Raw genomic sequence first — 24,423 nt, 5'->3', positions numbered from 1 at the left:
GAAACTGGATAGTCCACAATGGCCATCTGCAGTCAGGAAATCTTTCTGCCTCCTGACTTGTTCCTCCAGGAGCCCGTGTTTTGACGTAATGTGCCCCAAAAGCTCATGCGTGAGCAATGCAAAGTTTAGAGGAGAAATAATTTGGCTTAATTGGCCTTGATTTAATGGGTGAATGAATCCCTGAAGGGATTGACTGAGTGGTAACGGGACGCGGTGGGGTGTGGCCAGAGGAAGGGATTCCCTGGGGTATGTATGGGGTGTACATTGCTCTCTGGCGGGTGGAGTCTCCTACATAAAACCGAAACAATTAAATGCGACAGGAAAACGTAGCCTAATAACAAACCGAAATAAACGGAGCTGAAGGGGAACTGAACCTACAAGGATCGCAGCCTGGCCCCTAGGTCTCCTGGCAATGAGCTTTGCGCCCCAAGAGAAACAGTGCCCAAGGCGCTGTGCCTATCGGCCGGGGAACTTGGACACTGCAGCGCGGGTGACACTGGGCTCCGGCGAAGGGCGTTGCTGTTGTCAGAAGAACGCCGCTTTGGGCTGCGTTTAGTCCTTTAGTCGGGCGGTCACAGAGAAGCAAGAGCTTGGGGAGGTGGAGCGGCAGCTCGATCCACAGGCCTAGCTAGGAGAAATGCCATGGCTGGGTAGGAAACTGGTGCCAGTAACAGGGCACTCTGTGGTACTGAGAGCCGGAGCCCGCACAGCGGCCGGGTGCAAACGCCCGCAGGATACCGCATAAACGGGCAGGAGGCGATTTGTGCAACCACTACAGGGATACCGGCCGCAGAGCCGGCTCTGGATTCTTAGGTTCAGTTCCCCTCCAGCTCCGTTTATTTCGGTTTGTTATTTGGCTACGTTTTCCAGTAGCGCTTAAGCGTTTCGGTTTTATGTATGATCTAAATTTTTATCGTACTGTTTTCGCCTACTGAGCTCCTGGAGTTTGCGATCACTGCGTTTTAGCCTCTCCGGCTTGTCTCCGCCCTCCGCCTGGAAGACCACAAACACTCGGGATGGTGCGGAGGCTCTGCCTCAGCTCTCCATCAGCGCAAACTTCTGTCCTGCTTCTCTGAGGCTCACCCGATGGAGCAGCATTTTTTGGGCCACGTGAAGCAGGCTTGGGATTCCGCGGAGGTGGCGCCAGAGCCGCGGCCTCCTCCTGTGCTGAGCTAAGAAGCGGTGGGCCTAGGACTCTTCCCTGCTACCCTGTCCTAGGAGAGTTCTCCGTTGACAACTGCGACTTCCACAGGGAGCTGCTCTCCAGTCCTGTTGGCGAGGGCGCCGGGTCCACCTGCAAAACGGATTCCGCGGGAGTCCAGAGTTCCTGGGAACCAAGCAAGGCTGGGAAGCTGCGACCAAGAAACTGGTGGCTCGGGCAGATGGGGTGGAGTCTGCGGAAGAGCCCTACGCAGTCCAGCTGTAGCAGATTTCACTGCAAAGGACGCAGCCCCCCAGCCCCCTACCCGGTGACAAGTCGTGGGACACTGAGACCTCTGCAGGCCAGTGTGTCCCCAAGTGCCCCCGCCCTGTCTCCTCCAACTGGTGGAACCCTCAACCTGGTTTCCTCAGGCCTCCTGGCGTGGATTCCCCGGTGTTCTCAACGCCGTGGGGGTGCTGCCCATCCTTCTCTGGCAGCGAGGCAGCCTTTAGAGCAGAGAAGGAGCCTCTCCATCTTACTCTGTGAAAAGATTCTCGATTATAAAACGGCTGAGATTTGCCTTTAGTTGTTCCTTGTGAATTTTTAAAAATTCTCTTTCTCCTGACGATTCTCTGTAGTGTTTCAGGTCGCCTATTACTTGCCGCTTTCTTCTCTTTCAAACATTTGTATTCGTCTTATTACACACTCCCTTCCATAACTTTAGATTTTTATCCATTTCAACTTTGAGAAACGACGTGTACGATTTTAGAATCACGCTCAGAATTTTATAGACCTAAAGAATGAATTGGTTTCTCGATTTTATTCCTTAATCTTTAATACTCATTAAGTTTTGTTACTTAGAGCAATTTGCAATATAATACACCGTGGCTTTGCTCATTTAATTTCATATCCCTTTCATTTTTACAACGTGATTTTAAAATATCTATCTATCAATCAGCTCACTAAGTTGCTGAGGCTGGCCTTGAACTTGTGATCCTTCTGCCCCAGGCTTCTCAGTTGCTGGGTTTACAGTTGGTATGCGCCACCATGCCCAGCTCTAACGCGTTTTTAAATGATTTGGTTTACGTATTTAAGTATTTTGTATATTTTTGTCTTTTATTTTTTTGAGTCCCAGTTCGTTTTATTTCTATTCTCACCCCTTGCTTTGTTTTTTTTTAAATATTTTTTTAGTTGTAGATTTACACAATACCTTTATTTTATTTTTATGTGATGCTGAGGATCGAACTCAGTGTCCTCCACATGCGAAGCGAGTGCTCTGTCACTGAGCTACAATCCCAGACCCCTTCCTTTGTTTTTTTAAGTATAACGTTTCATTGCATTTCACACTCAGTAATTTTGATCCTGTCAAAAGTCCCACGGGAAGTTATCAATCTTACTATTTCTGGTGGTAGGACCAGGCAATTGCTCACACGGGGAAAGTGCATAGATCACCAGTTTGGAAAGATTCCTTACTGATTTGCATGTCTAGCAGTCTTTCCACTTAGGTTTGCTGTGGAAGGCACGGTTTAGCACCAAACGTGAGTGCTACCATTACTTAAGTATACCAGAACTCAGTTTTCTGAGATTTCTTCGCCCAGGCAAGTGCGGGTAGGCCGAGGAGGTCCGACTTAGCCCTGTATCAAAATTTTCCACCTTGTACAGGTCGGGTGTAGCCTTGAATGTGAACAAATTAAGTGGAACATGTTCCTGTTTATTCCTTGCCTGTGATTTTTTAGTCATGCTTTGAAATTTTCTTTTTTTGAGCAAGTCCTGGTGGAAGATATATATATTTATATATATTATATATTTTTATATATATATAATATATATAAATATATATATATATATATTTTTATATATTATATATATATATATATATATATATATATATATATATATATATATATATATATATAAAGAAGTCATATCCAGCTAGCTATGCTTGAGATTTGAAGTGCCTCCCAAGGTTGCATTTTCAGATCAGAACTTAGTGGAAGGAAACCAGTACTTGCCAAACAGTGCCTCAGACTTCTTATACCTGAGTGGTGGATAACTGTAGGGGTGACCCGCTTCCTCTTATCCGAGCAAAGTACTTCTTGGTGGCATAAAGTCAGTTTGCAATAGTCAAGTTGCACACGTGTACACAAATTCTGAAATTCTTTTAATTTAGCTTGTCTGGCAGCCTCAGTTAGCAACATCGCTGGCTTAGTATGTTACATGGATAATCCATGTAGCTCAGACTGCACTGGGTGCTTTCCGCGCCCCCCCCCCCCCGCCCAGGGCTTGGAGCACGCTACACTGAGTTCCACCCACAGCCCTTGCCCCAAGTTTGCAGCTTCACTTTGTGAAGAATCTTGCCCGGATGTTTTGGTTTTTAAAATTTCTTTTGGAGAGTTTGGCCCTGGAAGGATGTGTTCGGTTTCCTAATTGCACTGCAGAAATGTTTTTCACAACTTATCTCCCCCCCCCCCTTCCTCCTCCTCCTCCTTCTTCAGGTCATGTATTTCTCCTGCTGGTTTGAGTGCCAGGCAAATGGCTTCACGTTTCCTTAGTAACATTGGCGCAATAACCAAGTCAAGAAGTAGTTGAGAGGAAAGTAGCAGTTTGGACAGGGGTCCCAGGGAAGAAGCTCTAGGCGACGGGCTGGGGGTGTGGAATTGAGGGGAGGGCGGGGGCGGTGGTATTGGAAATCAGGTTCCAGTGGAATTCCTGGCCAACCCAGGGCAGATCATCCATGTCCAGGTAGAAAGCGGGTGGCCAGGTTCCACAGTGTATTGAGCCCAGAAGTTCTGCTCCTGGTCTGTTGAACCCCCAGGACCACTGCCTACAGCCCCATACCGCTCTCTGACCTGTCCATTTCACACCAGTTTATATAGATTATGGCAGGGGACAGGTGTCAGAAATCAGAAGCACCTGAGTATTCACTTCAGATTCCCTGGGCAGTCCTATCTAGATTCTGGAAAGCTGGGTGTGGAGTATAGTCTTCAGAGCAAATTACCACCTAAAACAGAATTAATGATATTCACACAGAATCTTATCCTCCTGGATGAAATTATGGAGGTTCAGAAGAGATTTGTATAAGGTTTTGAAAGAAAAATCCCCACTAGATTTGTGAGAAAGCTATTTGGGGTTAGCTGGTTCACTGTTGCACTAAATCACATTGCTAGTTTTGGAGCACAGTCTAGAACCCTGTTCTTTGAACAGAGAAAGTCTGGAAGGGAAATGTGTGAATGGTGACTTAGGATGTTGAGGAGCAGGGCAGGGGCACTCATTCAGTTTTGCTGTGGTCTTTCACTTTCACAGTTTAGTGTTCTACTGCCAGATTGCTAAATTAAAAGGATTTCAGAATTTGTGTACATTGTGCAAAAACTGCAATAAGCTAAAGTCTCAGACTGAGTTACAGACTAGTTGCATGTCTTTATAGATGAGTGACCTTCACCAATTTCTCAAACTGCTGCAGCCTTTATTTTAACCATCTCTGAAATGGAGGGCAAGTCAGCTCTCACTTTTTCAAGGCGGTTTCTTGAGTACTCTTTGGTGGTAAAAGTGAATGATGTCAATCACAAAAAAACAAATGCCGAATGTCTTCTCTGAAATAAAGGGGGTGACTCAAAATGGGGTTGGGAGGGAGAGCAAGGGAGCAAGATTACCTCTAGATAGGGAATAGGGGTGGAAGGGTGCTGGGAGCCATTAGCCAAGTAGGTATGACAATTTCCTTGCCAGCGTACCCCATGTTGCAGTGACATTGAATGTAGGTGACCTTGCTCAAGGACCAAGGCGGATTAGGGCGTTCCCGGTTTAGGTTCCAGGTTTAAGGTTTAAGATTATTCCTGCTGGGAATAGGGCGTATCCTGCTGCCTGAGTTCCCCTTGAGTTCTCACGGGATTCAGACAGTATATTTTGGAGATAGAAGCCCAGTGGAGGTGGATTTGGGCAGAGAACGTGGATTCGGGCAGAGAACGTGGATTTCCCCAGAACGTGATTGTAGACGGCTGGTGTGAGTTCGGGAATAAAGAGTTGCTGTTTGAATCTACAAGCTGTGTGGTGGCTCGTGATTGTGTGCCCAGCCAGACTGAGGCATTTGTGCCCAGCCAGACTGCGGCATTTGTGCCCAGCCAGACTGCGGCAGAAGGGAAAGGGAGGGAGAAGGGGAATAGCATGGATGGTGAAAGGAGACCCTCATCACTATACAAAATACATGTATGAAGATATGAATTTGGTGTCAACATACCTTATATATAATCAGACATATGATAAATTATGGTATAATGGTGTATTAAGAATTGAATGCAAAAATAAATAAATAATTTTTTAAAAAAGTGAATGATGAGCAGAAGACCCATACTGAAAGTAACTTTTGTTCCAATTTCACCAATATCGTAATAACTGACTGACTGTATCATGAATTAAAAAATTACCTAATGGGAACAAAAAGTAAAATGGACCCTTCTTTGGCAGGTTTTTTCTGTGGGTCTTTCTTTCTTTCTTTCTTTCTTTCTTTCTTTCTTTCCCTTTTCATATCATTTCCATGTTGGAAGTGTAATATAGCTTCATCTGAGTCAAATCTACTACTGTAAAGGCATCAATAGATTTTCACATAGATCACTATTGACTTAATAAAGCCTGACTGATCACAGTACTTAGATCTTTGCATTTATTTAATTTTTTGCTATTTGATGATACTTAAAAATTTATGTTTTATACTGTGATCTAATGGGTGCAGGACCCTCTCTTGCTCTGCTGTACTAATGGGGCTGGTAGTGCCTTGTGCCTTCTTAGAAGAAGGTGGCTAGGGCTATAGACATCCTTTTATTTACACACATTTGGCCTTCCAGCAGAAAGGTGGCTACCCAGAGAAATTAGCCTGGAAATAATCCTGCTGGATCTTCCTGGGACTTCTTCCCTCTGAGTCTGTCTCAGGGGGCCACATGTGAACTCAAGTTGCTCTGAGGCCTCCAGCATCTCTCTTCTCTAAATACACCTCCAAACATTGGGTTCTAGAGATGTATAGTCTCTGGCCCTTGGGTGCAGACAAATTCCCACAACAAAATGCCCTTTCTATTCTGAGTTCCCAGTTTGGGAATCCTGCTCTACCAATCCAGCTCACCTGTGAAAACAGGGCTGAGGTAGACAGTTGTGGCAGTCTGGCTCCATTTTTTTTTTTTTTTTTGTACCAGAGATTTACTCAGAGGCACTCGACCACTGAGCCACATCGCCAGCACTATTTTCTATTTTATTTAGAGACAGGGTCTCACTGAGTTGCTTAGTTCCTGGCTAATTTGCTGAGGTTGGCTTTGAACTCTTGATCCTCTTGCCTCAGCCTCCTGAGCTGAGCTGAGCATGTGCCACCACTGTGCCAGGCCCTGGCTTTGTTTTATCAGCTTTTTCACTGCTGTGATAAAAAGATCTGAGAAGAACAATTAGAGGAGAAAATGTTTATTTGGGGGCTTTTGGTTTCAGAGATGTCAGTCCACAGGTGACCAACTCCATTGTTCTGTTGCTCTGGGCCCAAGGTGGGGCAGAACACCATGTGTGGTGGAGAAAAGCAGCTCAGGTCATTGAACCAGAAAGGAATGACAGCAGGGGTGGATGGGGGGAGGGAGAGCACAAATTAGCTCCACTTAACAAGGACAAAATATATACCAAAGGCAGCTCCCAGGGACCCACCTCCTTCATCCACACCCTACCTGCCTATAGTTACCCCCAATTAATAATCAGAGGGTTGATGCATTGATTAGGTTAAGATCTGCATAATCCAGTCATTTCATCTCCAAACTTTCTTGCATTTTTTCACCCATGAGCTTTAGGGTGGGGACAACTAATATCTAAACCATAGCAAGCCTGAAAGCAGGACAACCTGCCATCAGGTCATAAGAGTGCAGTTTCCCCCAGCCCCTCCTAGTAGTGGGAATTGAAATCGGGGGGCGCTATGACACTGAGCTACTACCGGTCAGGATCTTGCTTGGAATCCCTAAATCCATTAATTGGCTAAGGTGCCAGAACCTGTCAATAGGGTCAAGAGGGAATGGAATTGAGAGCACCCACTGCATTCTGAGAAGCAACTGACATAAAATAGATGATCAGCACAATATCAAAGATATTAGGAAGTGAAAATCACAGAGATGATGATCCTTCCTTTGGGACTGCTGCAAAATGTCAGGGCATTTAGATAGACCCAGTGTCCAGCACATCCTCTTCTCCATTTGCAATTACACTTCTCTGTGTTGCCTCTGTTGATGTGGATTCCATTATTGAAGAACCATATACATCCCTGTTGTGAATTGCAAAGTACTACTTTTCTCCATGTGTTGCACTCCATTGAAGGATAACTTTGCGTTTTCTGTATTCCAGGGAATATTTTAGTGAGTTTGTCCAAAGAACACCTAGCCTAGGAAGTGATGACACAGATGTATATTGTGGACACTGAAATGCCATTATTTAAAGACATTAGTTTACTTTTTTGCACTTTATTTCTCAGAAAGTACAGATAGGTAAGATTATCAGTAAGCAATGAAAAGGAATTATTTCCTCAAAATTATTTCTCACTTTCCTCCTCAACTATTTCTGGTGTTGACATCAATAAGACCTCTCACTGGAAGGTGGAGGATTCATGTAATATTTTTTGCCTTCACCAAGAGAATGGCAGGCCCCATAGGCTCTCTCTTTTTGTTTGGTTCTGGGGATTGAACTCAGGAGCACTTAGCCACATCCCCAGCAGCCCCTCCCCCACCCACACCTTTTTGTATTTTATTTAGAGACAGGGTCTCACTGAGTTGTTTAGTTCCTGGCTAAGTTGCTGAGACTGGCTTTGAACTCTTTATCCTCCTGCCTCAGTCTCCTGAGCCTCTGGGATTACAGGCATACACCACTGCGCCCAGCTCCCATAGGCGCTCTTGAAAGGAAGAATTTGGAGTACAGTTCAACAATTGTTTATTAACAATACAATAATCCAAAAATGTTTTTACCTAATATTTGGAGCATATATTTGACTGTGAAGCTCGTTTGGCAGCCAAATTTGATGGGGTTAAGTCAAGGCTATTGTTTTAAAATCCCAGCTTATGTGTACATGCATAAGAATGATTGGTTACTGGGCACTGTCCTGTTTTATGCAGAAGTACACGTATACAAGTATAGAACCGTCATGATTTGCATCCCATGGAGCTGCAGTGGATCTGCCACTTAAAGCTGGGCAAGTATCCATTATTGCTTCATCACTCTCAACACAGGGACTTTGAAGAAGACTTGCTAGATTCTGGTGGGGGACCTTGTTCAGCTGGAAGGCCACACCTGAGGACTGTGTGGGAGGGACCCTGGGCAGGTGTGCTTTGTACTCTCTCAGGCTGGAGTCCCTAAGCCAGAAACTTGGGATACCACTGATCTGCTACAAGTCCTTGTTGGCTGGCTCCTCTCTGGTTGTTAGGGAAGCAAAAGAGACTGTCCAAAGAGAGGGAAGACCCATACCAACACATGATTTGACCCTAGTTCACACAAGACCCAGGAGGCCTGAGGTGGCACCTCAGGTGCTTCCCAGGGCTATTTTTTCATCCAGTAGGTGTTCACTGAGAGGGCTGGGCCTTGGTTTTTCTGTCACAGGTTGTATTTTCACCGCCTGTGAGTTTTCACGGGGGAAGGGTAACCGAACCACAGGAGAAAGCTCCTGCACAGGGACCCAGCAGGTCTCCAGAGGGAGACACAGTCTCAGGTCTCTTGGAGTGGAGAAGGAACCTGGAAATCCGCTGGGCGCTGCTGCCCCAAGGGCTGGTGAGAAACCCCTGCTCCCTATAGGGCTAGGAGAGGTGCCAGCAGCCAGAACTCGACCTTCCACCAGCCTTGCTGAGGAGCAGCCCTGCTTCCCGGCTGTTTTAGTCAGCTTTCTTCACTACTGTGACTAAAGGGACTCAACCAGCACAATTATAGAGGAGGGAAAGTTTATTTAAAAGCGCATAGTTTCAGATGTCTTAGTCCATAGAAGGCGGCCTCCATTCCTCTGGGGTCGGGGTGAGGCAGAACTTCATGGAAGCAGAGGGAAGCAGCTCATTTGGTGGTCAGAAAGCAGACAGAGAGACTCCACCAGCCAATAGCAATGTGTATCCATACCCACGCCCCCAGGGAATGGCTTCCTCTGGCCACACCCCACCGGCCTCCAGTTACCACTCAGTCAATCCCGTCAGGGATTCATTTACCGATTAAATTAAGGCTAATTAAGCCAAATCATTTCTCCTCCAAACCTTGCATTGTTTCATGCGTGAGCTTTTGGGGCACAGCACACCTAAACAGTAACATGGGCTCCCGAGGGACAAGTCAGGAGGCAGAAAGCTCAGGGGCAACACCAAGGGAATCCCTAGGAAAAGCATAACATTTACGTAAGTACAACAAGTAATAAAATTATTAAAAGCCTACATGTGCCGCAGTCTAGCTGGGCACAAAATCAGGAGCCACTCACAGCCTTGTAGATTCAAACAGCAATTCTTTATTCCCGAACTCACACCGGCACTCTACACATGTTCTTGGGGAATTCACGTTCTGGGCCCAAATCACATTCTGGGCAAAATCCCAAAATACTCTCTGAATCCCACGGGAACTCAACGGGAACTCAAGAGCAGGCGCGCCTGAGGCAGCAGGATATGCCCTATTCCCAGCAGGGTACACTTTAAACCTGGAACCGCCCTAAACCCGGATCAGCCCTGGTCCTTGAGCAAGGTCACCTTACATGCAATGACACTGCAAATGACCTGGGTCATGCCATGCGTCATTCTTACTTAGCAATGGCCCTCAGCATACATGAAAACAATACAAAACGCACAGCAAAATATACCAAAGCGTGGGAGGCCATCCTCGCATGTGATTTGAGTTACCCCCCTGGCTGGGCGAGAGGTGCTTAGACACATCTTTGTGTCCAGAGCTTTCCCCATCCTTCTCAGGTCCGAGGGCTTGTCCGTGTGGAGGTGTGTCTGGCCACTACCCTGAAGACCCAATCGTAGCACCTGATCTTGAGACATTGCCCCCCTTAATATTCATTGGATGGGATTTCCCCCAGAATTTTTTGTTCCCCAATAAAAGTCCACTCCCTGGCGGGTTCTCTCTCTCGCCTCTTCAGTAAACCTTGCTACCATAATAGGTGGCTGGAGGCTGGAGCTAGGAGAAGCCTACTGGAGCTGGTTTAAAGGTAATTAGAGCCTGTCTCTTTAATTCAAACTCCCTGAGGATTTCTCATGTCTCAGAACCTTCATTTATGAAGCCTGTGCTGGCCTAGAGCTAAACCAAAGGAAGAATTTCTTTGAAGTACACAAAAAAAAGAGCCCTACAAGGAAACTGCAGAGTGTGATCTTGGATTGGGATGTAATGGAGACCTTTTCCGCCTAAACCTAAATTTTCCAAGATTCAGAAGACACCGGTATTGGTGACCCCTTCAAGTCTCAATAGCCATTGTTCCCTGAGTTCTAAGTGAGTGAAAATTCACAGGCAGCTGCAGGCTGTGGTTGGATAAGGAGGTAACGGAACTGGCGCGACAGAGAAATGGCTTTGGCGGCCACGTCGCATTTCCCTGGGAGGTGCAAACCCCAAACATAGTCAAAGCCGGACTCTCCATTGCAAAACAAAACTTCTTAGGTAAAAGAAAATGCGGATAGTGTTAAAGTGGCAATTGTTGAACTGGCCTTTCAGAAAAATGGCATTCTCCAGTACCCACGGTTTGTACCCGACATAACCATCACCCACAAAGCTGAAATGGAGTTTGCTCTCACGAATCCGGAACATGCTTGCACTTAAATGGCAGGCGCTGCTGCTACACCCGAGTTCTTACGACTAAAAATCGGAGGCTGGAATAAACACTAAGAAATGGCCAATCCCGGACTTGCTCCGACGAAGCGATCGCTCCAGTGTTAAGTCCTAACTGGCCGTGGACAAAAGGGGACTCCAAGGACCAGGAAACCCAAGTCGGGTCGCCATTCGGCTTCTAGCTTCGCCTCCAATCAGGACACTTCTGGTACTTGGGCAGACAAGGAATGGAAATCACAGGCACCTCCAAATGGAAGCTTGCTAAGCCAATAAACGCATATCGCAGGGAGGCCAGGGATCCTGCGACAGAGGCGCGGAGGGCACTGAAACAAAACTAGGTTCTTTGGCGGCAAAGGAGAGGAGGGCGCCAGGAAGACTGCGCTGGGAAAGAAAAAGCTCAGGCGCCGCTACAGCCGAAGGACTCCGGAACAGAGGCGACGCGGCCCTGCCAGCCTGGCTGCCACTAAGGAACTGTGTTCTGGGCAACCGCGGAAACTGCACGTTAGAACCCATCAGAGCTGTGTATTCGGCGGTGCCACCGAGAAAACCCGCGCACAGAACAACTAGCTGAGCCGAGACCAAGAGAAAGTGGGCGGAGAGAATGGCTTGCTGGGAATCCGCAAAGGACCTCAACTACCACTGCTGCCAGCCACAAACTTCCACTTTGGCGCCAACCATGGGTGCTGTTAACCTAGAATCTGGCGACTCAAAGAAAGGAGGCTTACCGCCACCCAGGCTTGGTGCACATATGTGCTGTGACAGGAAAACTGTCAGGGACGCGCTGCTGGTCAGAGAGCAAATGGGAACACCGGGAAAGGTGACCGGGAAAGGCTGCACCAACTGGCCTGAGAAGGAGAAAGGGACCGTCCAGAACGCGGAGAAAGGTTCTCTCTGCTCAACTAAAGGCAGTGCTAAGGAGAAAAAGCAGGCTCCTTCTCTTTAGGGTGCGGCGCTAGTGAACTGCGATTTCAGGTGCTGGCGTCACTGGACCCTGCCTACAAAAGTCAACCCCAGCTTATGGCTTTGCTGAGGCCAAAGGCATCGCTTCTGGCTCCTTCAGCGGTGCAGCAAGTAAATCTACGCCAGCTGGTAGCAGCAATGTCGGTGAGTCAATGCGGCTAGTGATATTTCCACTCCCACTGGCTGTCCCCAAACCCGCGCTTCCGATATAACAAAACCTTTCTTTTTCTTGGCCAAGTACGGGCCCCCAATTACTGAAGTCGCCAGCAACTAACCCAGAGGGCCGCACGTGGTGAGAGCAGGCTGAGTAGCCCCTGAGGCGGGAACGGATCCGGCTGGTCTAAGGGAAAAGTAAGGTATCCGGGACACCAGCAGCTCTGCTAGCAGGAACCAGTGCTGGGCCCTCCTTGCATGCCACCCCTCGGGTCTTGGTCTGGGCCCCTCTCCTTTTATAGACACCTCAGAGCTTTTAAGGTGAGTCAGAGAAACCCATTTCTTTGCGAAAGGAAACTCTGCCCCCAAACCTTCAAACTAGGGCTACGGAATTACTTAGCTGGGGTTCTGTCAAATTAACGTTTTAAATGAGTCATTGACGGCTTCTCCATCTTGAGATGTTGCAATGGTGGCAAAGTTTCAAACACTTGAATCCTCCCTTTCCACTCACTTTTCAAGTAAGACTGATGCCTCTCAATTACTTTTTGCTAGAAAGTATGGAGGCGCTACTGCATAGAAGAAAATTGCTCTGTCCCACGACTTGTTATGCTTCTGCACTACTGGAAGGGATACCCCACAGAGACTGCAGACTACACCAATGTGCATCTCCAGCAGCCCTTAAGATCTTCCACACTCCTCTGGTTGGTCCCATCAAATCAATTCCATCCTCTTCCTAAATGAACCCGGGGTTTTTGCAGGAGGGGACAGGTGTCCCAGAGAGGTAAAGGGACCCCTTTTGGACTCTTATCTCACCTACTCTCAAGCTGGCTACTACAGTCTTCCCCCACTATCCTACCATTTCCTCCCCTAGCCAAAACCCTCTCTGGTACTTGAAGCATCTCCCATTGCCTCCTTTGCTGTGGGTCTGGAGAATGGAGGAGGAAGTGCCTTTTCCCCACAGGAAAAGTTACAGCCACCTTTTCAGGACCAAGAGGCCAGGGCAGAGAGCTGTTTGTTTAAAGCAAAACTGGAGGCCCATCAGTCCTATTACTCACTCACCCACCCCTTGCCTACTTCATTCATTCACACTGTGCAGTACTGCAGATTGAACCTAGGTACTTGAGGCATGCTGGGCAAGTGCTATAGCACTGAGCTAAACCCCCAACATATCCCCTCCACCTTAGCCTTGCATCTTAGCAGAAATGTTGGAATTAGCACCTCTGGTGTTAAGGGTGACCAACTCCAGTTTAGGAATCTAAAGAGGAGTTTGGTAGGAATTACTCCCCTGAAGGAGTGAGTGTGCATCAGAGCTACTTCAGGCCTTGAAATTCAGTCTAATTCCAGTGTGGTGTGTGCCAGTGAAAATGGCCAGAGACTGGTCATGGGAAGGGCATATTTCTCAAGAGGAGACCCTAAGTCTTTTGCAGTCTGAATTTGGCTACATTCTGGGCAGGCTGGCAATGTCAGCTTTATGTAGGTGCCAGGCCATGGTTCAACTCCCCAGGGCCAATTGTAGGGCACAGAAAAACATGTGCCATGGAGCTTTTCACAGTGTCTGTCCTCGTTTGTCACTGGAAAGAGGAAACAAAATGTAAACAGAGACAGATATGTTTGTAAAATTTCATTAAGGAAAGCTTCACCAAACCAAGATACGCAGCACAATAACAAGACTTGTTAGATACTATTGACTGAAAGAAGGTGACACACAACAGATGTTCTCTAACATTTGAAACAAAAATGCAGAAAGGAAGTTTGGAACCACAGCAGTGTGCACAGGTGAGCCTTGTGGGAAGTGTGGACATGGCTCAGAAGCTATGCTGTAATGTTTTAGATAGTAATAATACATGTCCGTGCTTTCCAGGAAAATGAAGAAAAGCTTTTCAGCTGCCTTGGTAGATTCAATGGCCATCGTTGGGACTGTGAATTAATTTGGAAACAGCTGAACAGGACCAAAGGCATAACAGATTTATGAATTTTAAGTTTTGTGTGTATGGAGGCATCACAGAAAGAACTAATTACTCCAAAGGAGTGGTGAAATTGGAGAACTTACAACCACCTTAATAGGGAGTTAGGATAGTTTGTAGAGAATGTCTGTTTGAGTGTGGTGGCAAATTCTCTCATCAGAGGGAGATGTAATTGTTCCTGGGGTGAGTACTAATGATGATGAAGTTATTTGGTAAAGCCCTACTTTTAGGTATAAAAAGAGATTTCAGAAATTCAAATGCCTTTAGTTCAAGGTAATTCTTATGCCAAAGTGGCATATATTGAGGGTGGCATATCCTGACCTTCTTTCATAATCCTCTTCATTAGGAAAACTCCTAATTACAACAATTGTTTTAATTTGGTTCCTGTCTCTATAATAGAATCTCAGGAACCAGGCAATTTATTAAGAAAATAAACACATTTTCTATGGGTTCTGGAGTCAGGGAGGTAAAAGAACATGGTGCAGGCGACTGCCAAGGACCTTTGTGCTACCTTGTCTTATGATGGAAAGGCACAGGAACAAGTGTGCAAGGGCCCACTACTGAAAGCCCTTTTGTAAAGGGCACTGAAGCCACTCATGGAGGCAGAGCCCTGCTGGCCTAATCACGTTTTTAAGGCCCCACCTTCCAATACTGTTGCATGGGGGATTCAGATTCCTATGAATTAGCTTTCAGAGATACCTTCAAACCATAGCAAGGATCTCCACCTCCTTCTTTCAAATATCAATTTGAGGCTCAATACTGAGGTAATAGTGATCACCCCTGGGCCTGGTAGTTCAGGTGAAAACAAAGACCATGGTGACCAATGAGCAGCAAGTAAAAGAGAACATTCCCCAGGGTCAGTAACACTGAGATAGAAAGTGCACAATTCTTCCTGCTGCCTTCGGAGAATGCCACTGTGTCACCTTATTCTATCAGCCAAAAAGAGAGCATTTCCCATTGGTCTCCTGGATTGACAATTCACCCTTTCCCCTGGCCATTTAGTGTCAGTTTTGCATCCTTGTTGCAGCTCAAAGGACTTTGCTTTGAGATGCTCTCTAGAAGAGATGGAGGGATTTTAAGCACCCTGGTTCTCTAATCCCTGCAGAGTGAAGAGGAGCTCCCTGAGTGGCACTCCCAATATACTTATGGAAGATTTCTTCCTGATCCTTCCACATAGTATCTGCTTCTTGGTGCTACTTTTATTTTGGGTACAGTTGTTTCTAATAATCTAGGGCTGTATTCAGTTACTGATTCCAGGAGCTCACCCATCTCTGGGTTAAAACTGTGTGTCTCTCCTATGAAAGGAAAGCAGCAGTGCATAGGGACAGCATGAACCTGGGCCTAGTTGAGTTCAGATTACACAAGGCATCTTGAGTCCGTGAATGTTGCAGCATTAATGTGAACCACTAAGAACCTAGTGAGAATTTCTTCTTTCACCAAACTTTGGTGTGAGTCTTAGTGAGGAACATGTGCTGTGGACAGTGAATGCTAACATCATTCCCCCTAGAAAGGGGAATGCCTACATAGAGAGTGATATTAAAAAAAAACCTCTCTAAACTGAGGGTTCCCTGAAATCACTGTCCACATTGGGCCATGCCAGATGCTAGCCAGAAAAGGGGAAGGTCCTAAGGTAAGTTCCACAACTACCAGCAGCAAGGGTAGAGTGTGGCTGGAAATATATATACCAGGCCTAAGAGCCAAAAGTATTCTTATCATGAAAATGTGAGGAAGGAAAGCATAAATCATTTTAAATTTAGCTTACATTGGCTATAGATAAGAGAGGCATTACAATGGAAAATGGGGGAATTTGGGGACTAGTGGGACAGTTCACTTGTTGCTTCTGGATTGGTCAATGTTCATAGTCCAGAAAGTTCACACATAAGCTAGATGTGGTGGCTCTGGTAAACTGCCAGATGCGGTTATAAGTGAAAATTTCAAAATATATTCAGGAATGTGGGACATATCTGTTAGTCTGACCCTAAGCAGTGAACTCATTGAAAATCAATCTCTCTCTCTCTCTCTCTCTCTCTCTCTCTCTCTCTCTCTCTCCCCCTCTCTCTTTCTCTTTCCATGCCCTGTCTTGAAATTTGTAATATCTCATTTTTTAAAAAACTAGTGATAAGTAATATGGCATGAAGGGTTCAGTCTCTGGATAGAATTAGAGTTAGGATTATGGTGAAGGAGGTGGGAAGTTCAAAGGGAGAATAGGAAAAAGGATGCCAATAAAAAAAGAATGAGAGAGGGAGGGAGGGAACATTCATCCTAGATTTCTGAGTTACTGTTAACGTTTCTGGGTATCATTATTCAACACAGGGAATCCACACGGAGGGTAGGCTTAGTGTTGAGTTGTCTGAGTGCATCCAGTGCTGGTGTTCAGTACAGAAAAAGGAATCCATTTTTGGAGTATCAGAGCTTGAGTTGGGGAAATAGATTCTTGTGGGGGATAGATTTACTCTTCTGCTTGGTATTTCAGGACAAGGGACTAGATGGGCCCTTCAGAAGTGAGTGTATGGCATGAGAAGGATGCAGATACAGGTCCCCAGTGAACTCAAATTGTTAAAAGGTGAATGTGTTACCACAACCAAATCCATGTACTCACCCCGGGTAAGCAAATACTTGGAAATCAAGAGTTCAGAAACAATCAGGTTTACTCAAGGGTTGGCACCTGAGAAGTTAGGGTGTGGACATCATTCCCAGAAAGACCACCTCAGGGAACTCAGGTGCATGAATGGGGTTGTAAAGGGAGAGAAATGAGGTGTAGTGAGCAATGGGCAGGAAGAAGGTGTGATGGGGGTGATCTTCATTCAGGGCATCTGTCTGCTTCAGAGTTTTCCCTCCTCAGAACGTTCCAACCAACATGAACCTCCTGGGAATAGTTCTTATATTTCTTTAGCCACACTGATTACTTTTCTGCAAGTTAGATCTCACAGCAATTTACATGTTTTGTGATGCACAGAAGTGAAGATTTAGGAGGTGCATTCCATATTCTGATGTAATCTGAAGGTCACCAAATGATCTAGGTTCGTCAATCTAAAGAAAGGCTACGTAGCAGTGAACATAGTGGTAAGTTAGGTGCAATCTTTCTTTAGAATTTAGAGTTCTTGGCAAAGGGAAGGGAAGAAAACTTACCAAGGAACAACTCACGTGACAGAGGCTACATTTACAAACACTGAGGAAAAATTGTACTTGTTTTACTTTGTCTATAACTAAGTAGACCTTTTCTCAGACAGAATTTTACAGTTTGAAAGAGACTGAACAATATGCATAAAATCTATTTAAAAATTACAAAGAAAAGCTTTAGAATATATTCTAGTTTGTTTTAATGATTTATCCCCATTTAGTAGAGCAAACTACACTTTGATAACATAAGTAGGATGGCAGTGGGTGTAGTATTTTAAAGGGAAATGTAAGGAAGCAACCTAAATTTAGAATACGTCTATACTTCAAGCCCAAATGTTAACTTTTTGGTCAGTGTACATCTTTCTGTCTCTCTAGTGCTCTCTCTCTCTCTCACACACACACACACATACACACACACAGCAACCCCTACAAGCTAAAGATGATCACAATCCAAACATTTAAATTGGGCAATAGCTGGCAATAAGCCATTAGAAATAAAATATTATGAATCCAAATCAGGACATATGAAATTGGTGAACAAAATATCACAATATGGTTGCAACTTATTAAGTGATGGCAAGGTAGTGAAACAATGGTATGTATCTCATAGTTTCACTTGTTTTATATGCATGAATGTTTTGAAAATATACAGCTCCTCAATAGCTTCTCAGAATGTGAGAAGCACTAGTTCCCAGAAGCACTAGTTCACCCTCCAGCCCCCCCAAGACAGATACTCAGGCACTTTGGGGACCAGGCCACAAGCCCACCTGCCTCAGCCACCCACCTTTGGCCTCTGGGATCCTCACCATTTTCCCCAGAGACCCTTAGCTGGAGATAGGATGTTCCAGTAACACTTCTGTGTTTGTTCAGACAGTATGTGACAAGTTTCTTTTTCACTTTGCTTCCTGACTTTTTCTGTGGCCTGCCCAATAAAAGGGTCCACCAAATGTGAACTCCTGCCACATGTGTTCCTCCTTATGCTGAATGAGGCTCAAGATGCAAGCCTGCACTGGAGAGTCCTAGGGACTCAGGGTAAGAGCTTAAATCAAGAGCCAAAAGCTCAGGGTTTAAAGCAAAAAAAAAAAAAAAGAGAGAGAGAGAAAGTACAAACTTAACTGCTTGGCAGTTATGGAATCCTTGCCTCATCACCCTCATGGCAGAAACTGTGTCAAAGCTGCGTGGAGGAGAGCCCATTTGAGAGGCTTTAGAATTCACCTTGCTTCAGCCTGGAATGAATAGGTGACCAACCAGAACCGACTCATCCACCAGAGTCTAGTTGGGGCCTCGCAGTACTTTTGAAGCCACACGCAAATAAATATAATTTCTTTCAAAAGGCACAAAGAGGGGAGGGGTAAAAATAAAATGGGAAAAAACAAAAACTCCAAGTTCAAATAAAATGTTTCATATGATATAAAAGTTTAGCATTGCCTTTAAACCAACACAACCATAAGATGTGATTTTTCTCTTATTGCTGAGAGCCATTGCCAAGTAGGAATGACGCATCGCAATTTCTTTGTCAGCCTACTCCATGTTGCTTAGAGGAAGGACTCTCCTTTGGACCCAGGTCATTTGCAGTGACATTGCATGTATGTTTGAGTAAGGTGACCCTGCTCAAGGACCAGGGTGGATCCTGGATTAGGGTGTATCCTGCTGGGAATAGGGAGTATCCCGCTCCTTGGGTTTAGGGTGGTTCCAGGTTTAAGGTAGACCCTGCTGGGAATAGGGCGTATCCTGCTGCTTCAAGCGCCTGCCCGCTCCTTGAGTTCCCATTGAGTTCTCGCGGGATTCAGAGAGTATTTTGGGATGTAGAGCCCAGTGGAAGTGTGGATTTGCCCAGAATGTGTTTGTAGAGTGCTGGTGTGAGTTCGGGAATAAAGAATTGCTGTTTGAATCTACAAGGCTGTGAGTGGCTCGTGATTTTGTGCCCAGCCAGACTGCGGTATCTTATGGAGGAAAGGACTGATGAAGGTAAAAGCAGGGCTAGGGCCACATAGGTACTATGTGACCCTGCCAGTAGAACACGGGTGCCATCAAATTCTTCTTTCTGAGGGCCACTGTCCACCCAGCATCACGGGTGTGCACGCAGGTGCAGGTGCACACGACCAGGAGTAGGCAGAGGGGTGGGAGAAGAAGGCCCAAACCTGCACCTGCGCCTGTGCCTGTGCCTTCCCCGTCTCTGCATTTAGCTTCCAGGAAGGGCCTCATGGCAGTTTAATTCATTTCATGAAAAGAATCCAGAAAATCTACTTCAAATCGTTGCATTAAACATTGATTTGATTGTTTCGGCAATGTTCCCAAGAGAAGGTTCCAAATGTATGATGTTTGTTTTGCTTTACAGTTGTGTGTATTGGAGAATTTCGCTGTGGACTTGAAAGGAATATCGCTGTGGATGGGTAGCTTGGAGAGCGCCAGTGAGGGTCCTCCAGAGGACCCAACGGGAAAGATCCTTTCTGGACCGGTGGGAGCTCCAGCAAGCAGCCATGTGAGGGAAGCAGGAAGCCAATGCAGGCTGGGAGTGAAAGGAGCTCTTGGAGGGCTGGTGGCCCTCTGAGCAGCCATGACTGGGGAGAAGGCACTCAAGAAGTCTGTGAATCCGGCAGTCCTGTCTGACCAGTGTCCTGTATTCTGCTCATGCAGACGGTGGTGACGAGCAGGATCAGAAATCTCACTTACTTAACAGCTCTGAGCCTCCGAGACATGCAGCAGTTGGCAGCCCTGTGAACCTGGCCTGGGAAAACACTTGAACTTGGTGCCTGCACCTTCTGAGTGGCCTTTCTGGCATCTACCAGTTCTGCAGCCTCTACCACTTTAGACTGAAGAATGACAGATGCTGATTCTGACCTATGCATCCTACCTACAGAAGGTCTCTTCTCTCTCTCATGGGTCGGGAAACTAGTCCAGAACTTTAGCTCATGTGCGTGGTATCTAAAGAGGCAAGTGCAATTATGGTCCTAAAGTCAGCATCAAATTCTGAGCAACAGTGGAAGTGGGATTAGGGTGGAAGTAGGGTCTGGTTCAGATTGAAGCCTTTAACTTGGAAAACTTCCTTTCTGGATTTAGCTATGTAGCAACTCTTTGGTCTTCAGTTTCAGGATCTACTTTCCCCGTTCTCTCCCTACCCATGAAGCACCACCACTCTCAGGCCCTACCCACAGGGTAGACTAAGGCGCCCAACTCTATTCCTGTTCCCAGAAAGGACTGGCAAATATCCTGGCTTGTCTCCCTGTATCCATGTTAATGAAATAAACACATATAGAAGAGAACAAAGGATATTTATGTGAGTATTTTGGATGGAAGAACACTTAGAAAAAGGAAAACCCACAAACTTCCAAGGTGAAACACGCACAAAGAGTAAAATCACTGTCTAAAAGAGAATGTGAGAGAGTGTGAGAAATCAGAACACCCTGAATGGAAATTACTGCAAGAGCTGCCCTCTTCAGAAGCAAGCTGCCCACAGAAAAGTATTAGAATATGGTGTCATTCCAAGTATGAGGAGAAGCTGTGCATAGAATAACCCTGCACTCTTGTTGAAATATAAATGTAGCAGCTATCCTAAAGAACTATCTGGCAATGCTCAGTAACTTTTGGGTTATGCATTTTCCATGGTATAGTTGTATTCTTGGGTATCTGTCCTAGACAAATTCTCTCCGAATTCTGTAAGTGACTATTATATTTGATGATGGCCACCAAGTGGCAATCTGACTGTCCATGGGTGGATGTACAGTGGAGTGAGGCAAACTGTCATAGTCCCATCAGAGGATAATATGCTGGATCTGGAAGAGGCAGGTGAAATGTGTATAAAAAGATCATAGAAACATACAAATGAATAAAAAGTAATAAAAAATACGTGAATCTTTTTTAGTTAAATAGAATATATCCACACAAAAGTGAATATTGTATAAAACGGATAAAATACTACAATATACATTTTAAAATAGAAGAGTTTCTTAATGGAAGAATTCCAACAAGTAGAAGAGAATATAATTGGGTATGGGTAATAGTACAAAGCACATAATTATAAAAAACAGAATAGGGATTTGGGGTGGGGGGGTTTTGAAAATGTTGCATTCACTCAGTTTGTTTGCCCTTGGGCCTGAAAATCACATATAGTGAGTCCCCTTCTTTTGATGAGGTAATCTACTGGTAACAATTTTAGAAAAAAATTGAAGCACTACCTGGGACACTCAGTACACAATCAAATTATGCATTCATTAATTTTCCTACCTGACGTGTATGATTGACCACCTAGTTTTTCAGCCCCAGAATGAACTACTTTTGTAATTTTACCGTCATCTGACCTTTATCATAGTCTAACCTAGATCTCATCTCAACCAGGCAATGTTCTCTGAAGTGACAAGAGAATGACAATGATTGGTGTACTTGTCTAGGTGTGCCTGACACACACAGGCTTCCTGTACTCAGTGGAAATGGTCAGGAACTGGATCCCTCCCTCCAAACACCTTCCCTCTCCCATGCATTCATGGAAACACAAGCTGATCAGGCCATGCCTTCCAGGAACATAAAAACTTCACATCAATCGTATCAGGTTTCAGGCAATTTTCAAAACAAATAAGCATCAATTCCTCAGATGAGTATTTGGGTTTTGTTTTCTGGCATCCTGTACCATGCAACACAGTTTATATGTGCACTGTCTGTATCTGAGTGAATCATTTGCCCTTTTCCCAGACCAGTGACATTGCTTAGCCTGATCAAAAACCTGAGGCTTTGGAGCTCTATCCATCAAACTTGGAAGAGCTCCCTTGGTATCAGGCATGTCCAGAGCCCCCTATTCCATGGAGGCTGAGCCAAGCACACACCTGGGCCCCAGCACTGGATGAGTTCACTGGATGAAATCAGCAGTATTGCCAGTGCCCTCAATTCTCTCTCTCTGTCTTTTTTAATGTTGTCAATTGACACACAACAAATGAACATATTTATGAACTACAATGTGATATTTCTATACATACATACAGTTTTTGAACCTGTGCCTGTCTCATCCTTAAAAGCTTATCTTTGAGAAGTTTTATTCCATGACCCAAGTGTGGAGAGTCCATTCTCTCCACTGAACTCTACAAAACTGCCACTATTGGCTATCTGGGCCACAGCTTACAACCATCTGCCTCTTCTGATGTCTGTAGTTTGTTTCCTTCTTTCCTTTCTTCCTTCCTTCATCCCTGTCTCCCTCCTTTCCTTCACTTTTTATTTTTACTTTCTCCTCTTTCCCTTTTAATTTTTGTTATGACTATCTTCCCTCTTTATTCCCTTATTTCTCATGATTATTCCTACCATTGTCTCTTCCCCCCACCACAGCTCATATAAAAGGCTGGTTCTGATAGAGTCATCATAAACATTAGGTTACTTTGCATTTAACCAGCCACCATGGGGTAAGAGAGTTGGCTGTGTCCTGCATTGTCTCTTGACTTTAACTTAATTTGCTCTCACAAACATAAGCTTTTCAAAAGCAGGAAGCAGCTTCAAGTCTCTAAATGCGGCATCCATCATAGAATTTCACTCATGGCAGGTCACCACTCATGCTCCCTAAATATATGAATTAAACTGACTTGGTTCCATTGAAGATAAATGTCTGGTCAAGGAAAGCTCTGCTTTCATGCACTCCCATTTTTGTGACTAGAGTGTCTGATAAACTGAAGGAAAGATATACTAGAATGTAACTACTCCAAGCACATGACATGAGGAAAAGCCATAAGTTCACAGCAGAAACACACATTAGAAACCTTTATAATTTATTAATCATTTAGGTTGTATTTATTATTTCATCAATTATGTTAATACAATAATAATAATTTAACAACTTATTTTCTGCTTTGAGCTGTCTACTTATCACTTATGGATGAATTGTATCATGATACTACCAATGAAAGGTTTTGTTTTCAGATCACGGATGGAAACATGAAGACTATAGATATTAAATCACCTGCTGAGTGTCACATCTATAAAGTTGTAGGGATGGAACTTAAACTTGTGAAATTCAGGACTCTTGGCATTGGTCGCTCCCTATCAGAGGTATTCACCACAATTTTAAAAAGTGCTTTAATGTAGCTATTCATTAAAAACATAAATATAAAATTTGGAGTCAACAATTACAATTACAATTTGTTATTAAACAATTACACCTGAACCCATCACATATGAATACTCCATTGAACTCTCTCTGTGTGCCTCTCTCTCCTTAGAGACCAGGGTATTTGTTGAGAGCCACAGCTGAGTTGGGATGGTGCCTGGCATTTTGCCAGAAGGAATGGTTGAGAGGTGACGCCAGCGAGCCATTAAGATGATGATGATTAAGTTAAGCTGTGTATAATTGCTGTGACTGGATGATGCTGGATAGAAACAGGCTGTGTATTCAATTGTATATAGACCCCTGCTGTCTGGCAATAGGGCGACTCCTGCTGCCTCAGGCGCCCACTACTTTTGAGTTCTCTCTGAGTTCCCATTGCATTCCCGTTAAGTTCTCGCAGAGTTCCCGTTGAGTTCTCAGGGAGCCCCGAGGAGAGCTGGGAGAGACCCCGGGGAGTGCACGTGGAGTTCGGGCAATAAAGTAGTTCCTGTTTGAACCTACAAGTGCCTCGTGGCAGCTTGGTTATTTTTCTTTTAATTTTATTTTTTATTGTTGGTTGTTCAAAACATTACATAGTTCTTGATATATCATATTTCACACTTTGCTTCAAGTGGGTTATGAACTCCCATTTTTAGCCCATATACAGATTGCAGAATCACATCAATTACACATCCATTGATTTACATATTGCCATACTAGTGTCTGTTGTGTTCTGCTACCTTTCCTATCCTCTACTATCCCCCCTCCCCTCCCCTCCCCTCCCCTCTTCTCTCTCTACCCCCTCTACTGTCCTTCATTTCTCCCCCTTGTATTATTTTTCCCTTCCCCTCATTTCCTCTTGTATGTTCTTTTGTATAACCCTGAGGGTCTCCTTCCATTTCCATGCAATTTCCCTTTTCTCTCCCTTTCCCTCCCACCTCTCATCTCTGTTTAATGTTAATCTTCTTCTCATGCTCTTCGTCCCTGCTCTGTTCTTAGTTACTCTCCTTATATCAAAGAAGATATTTGGCATTTGTTTTTTAGGGATTGGCTAGTTCACTTAGCATAATCTGCTCTAATGCCATCCATTTCCCTGCAAATTCTGATTTTGTCATTTTTTAATGCAGAGTAATACTCCATTGTGTATAAATGCCACATTTTTTTAATCCATTCGTCTATTGAAGGGCATCTGGGTTGGTTCCACAGTCTTGCTATTGTGAATTGAGCTGCTATGAACATCGATGTAGCAG

General features: G+C 44.9%; 1 long non-coding RNA gene across 1 annotated transcript; it reads left to right on the top strand.

The window, feature by feature from the left end:
* The first annotated feature begins 10,746 nt into the window (after nt 1-10,746).
* LOC131423322 (uncharacterized) lies at nt 10,747-20,961 on the top strand. Its single transcript, XR_009224719.1, has 2 exons — nt 10,747-12,022; nt 19,454-20,961. It is a non-coding gene; the product is annotated as an uncharacterized LOC131423322 (long non-coding RNA).
* The last annotated feature ends 3,462 nt before the right edge of the window (nt 20,962-24,423 follow it).

Source organism: Marmota monax, unplaced genomic scaffold (genome assembly GCF_021218885.2).
Source record: "Marmota monax isolate L192 unplaced genomic scaffold, Marmota_monax_Labrador192_F-V1.1 WCK01_AAM20220418_F8-fsc00027, whole genome shotgun sequence".
In the NCBI taxonomy this organism is placed as follows: domain Eukaryota; kingdom Metazoa; phylum Chordata; class Mammalia; order Rodentia; family Sciuridae; genus Marmota; species Marmota monax.
This window is presented reverse-complemented; position numbering and strand designations above follow the sequence as displayed.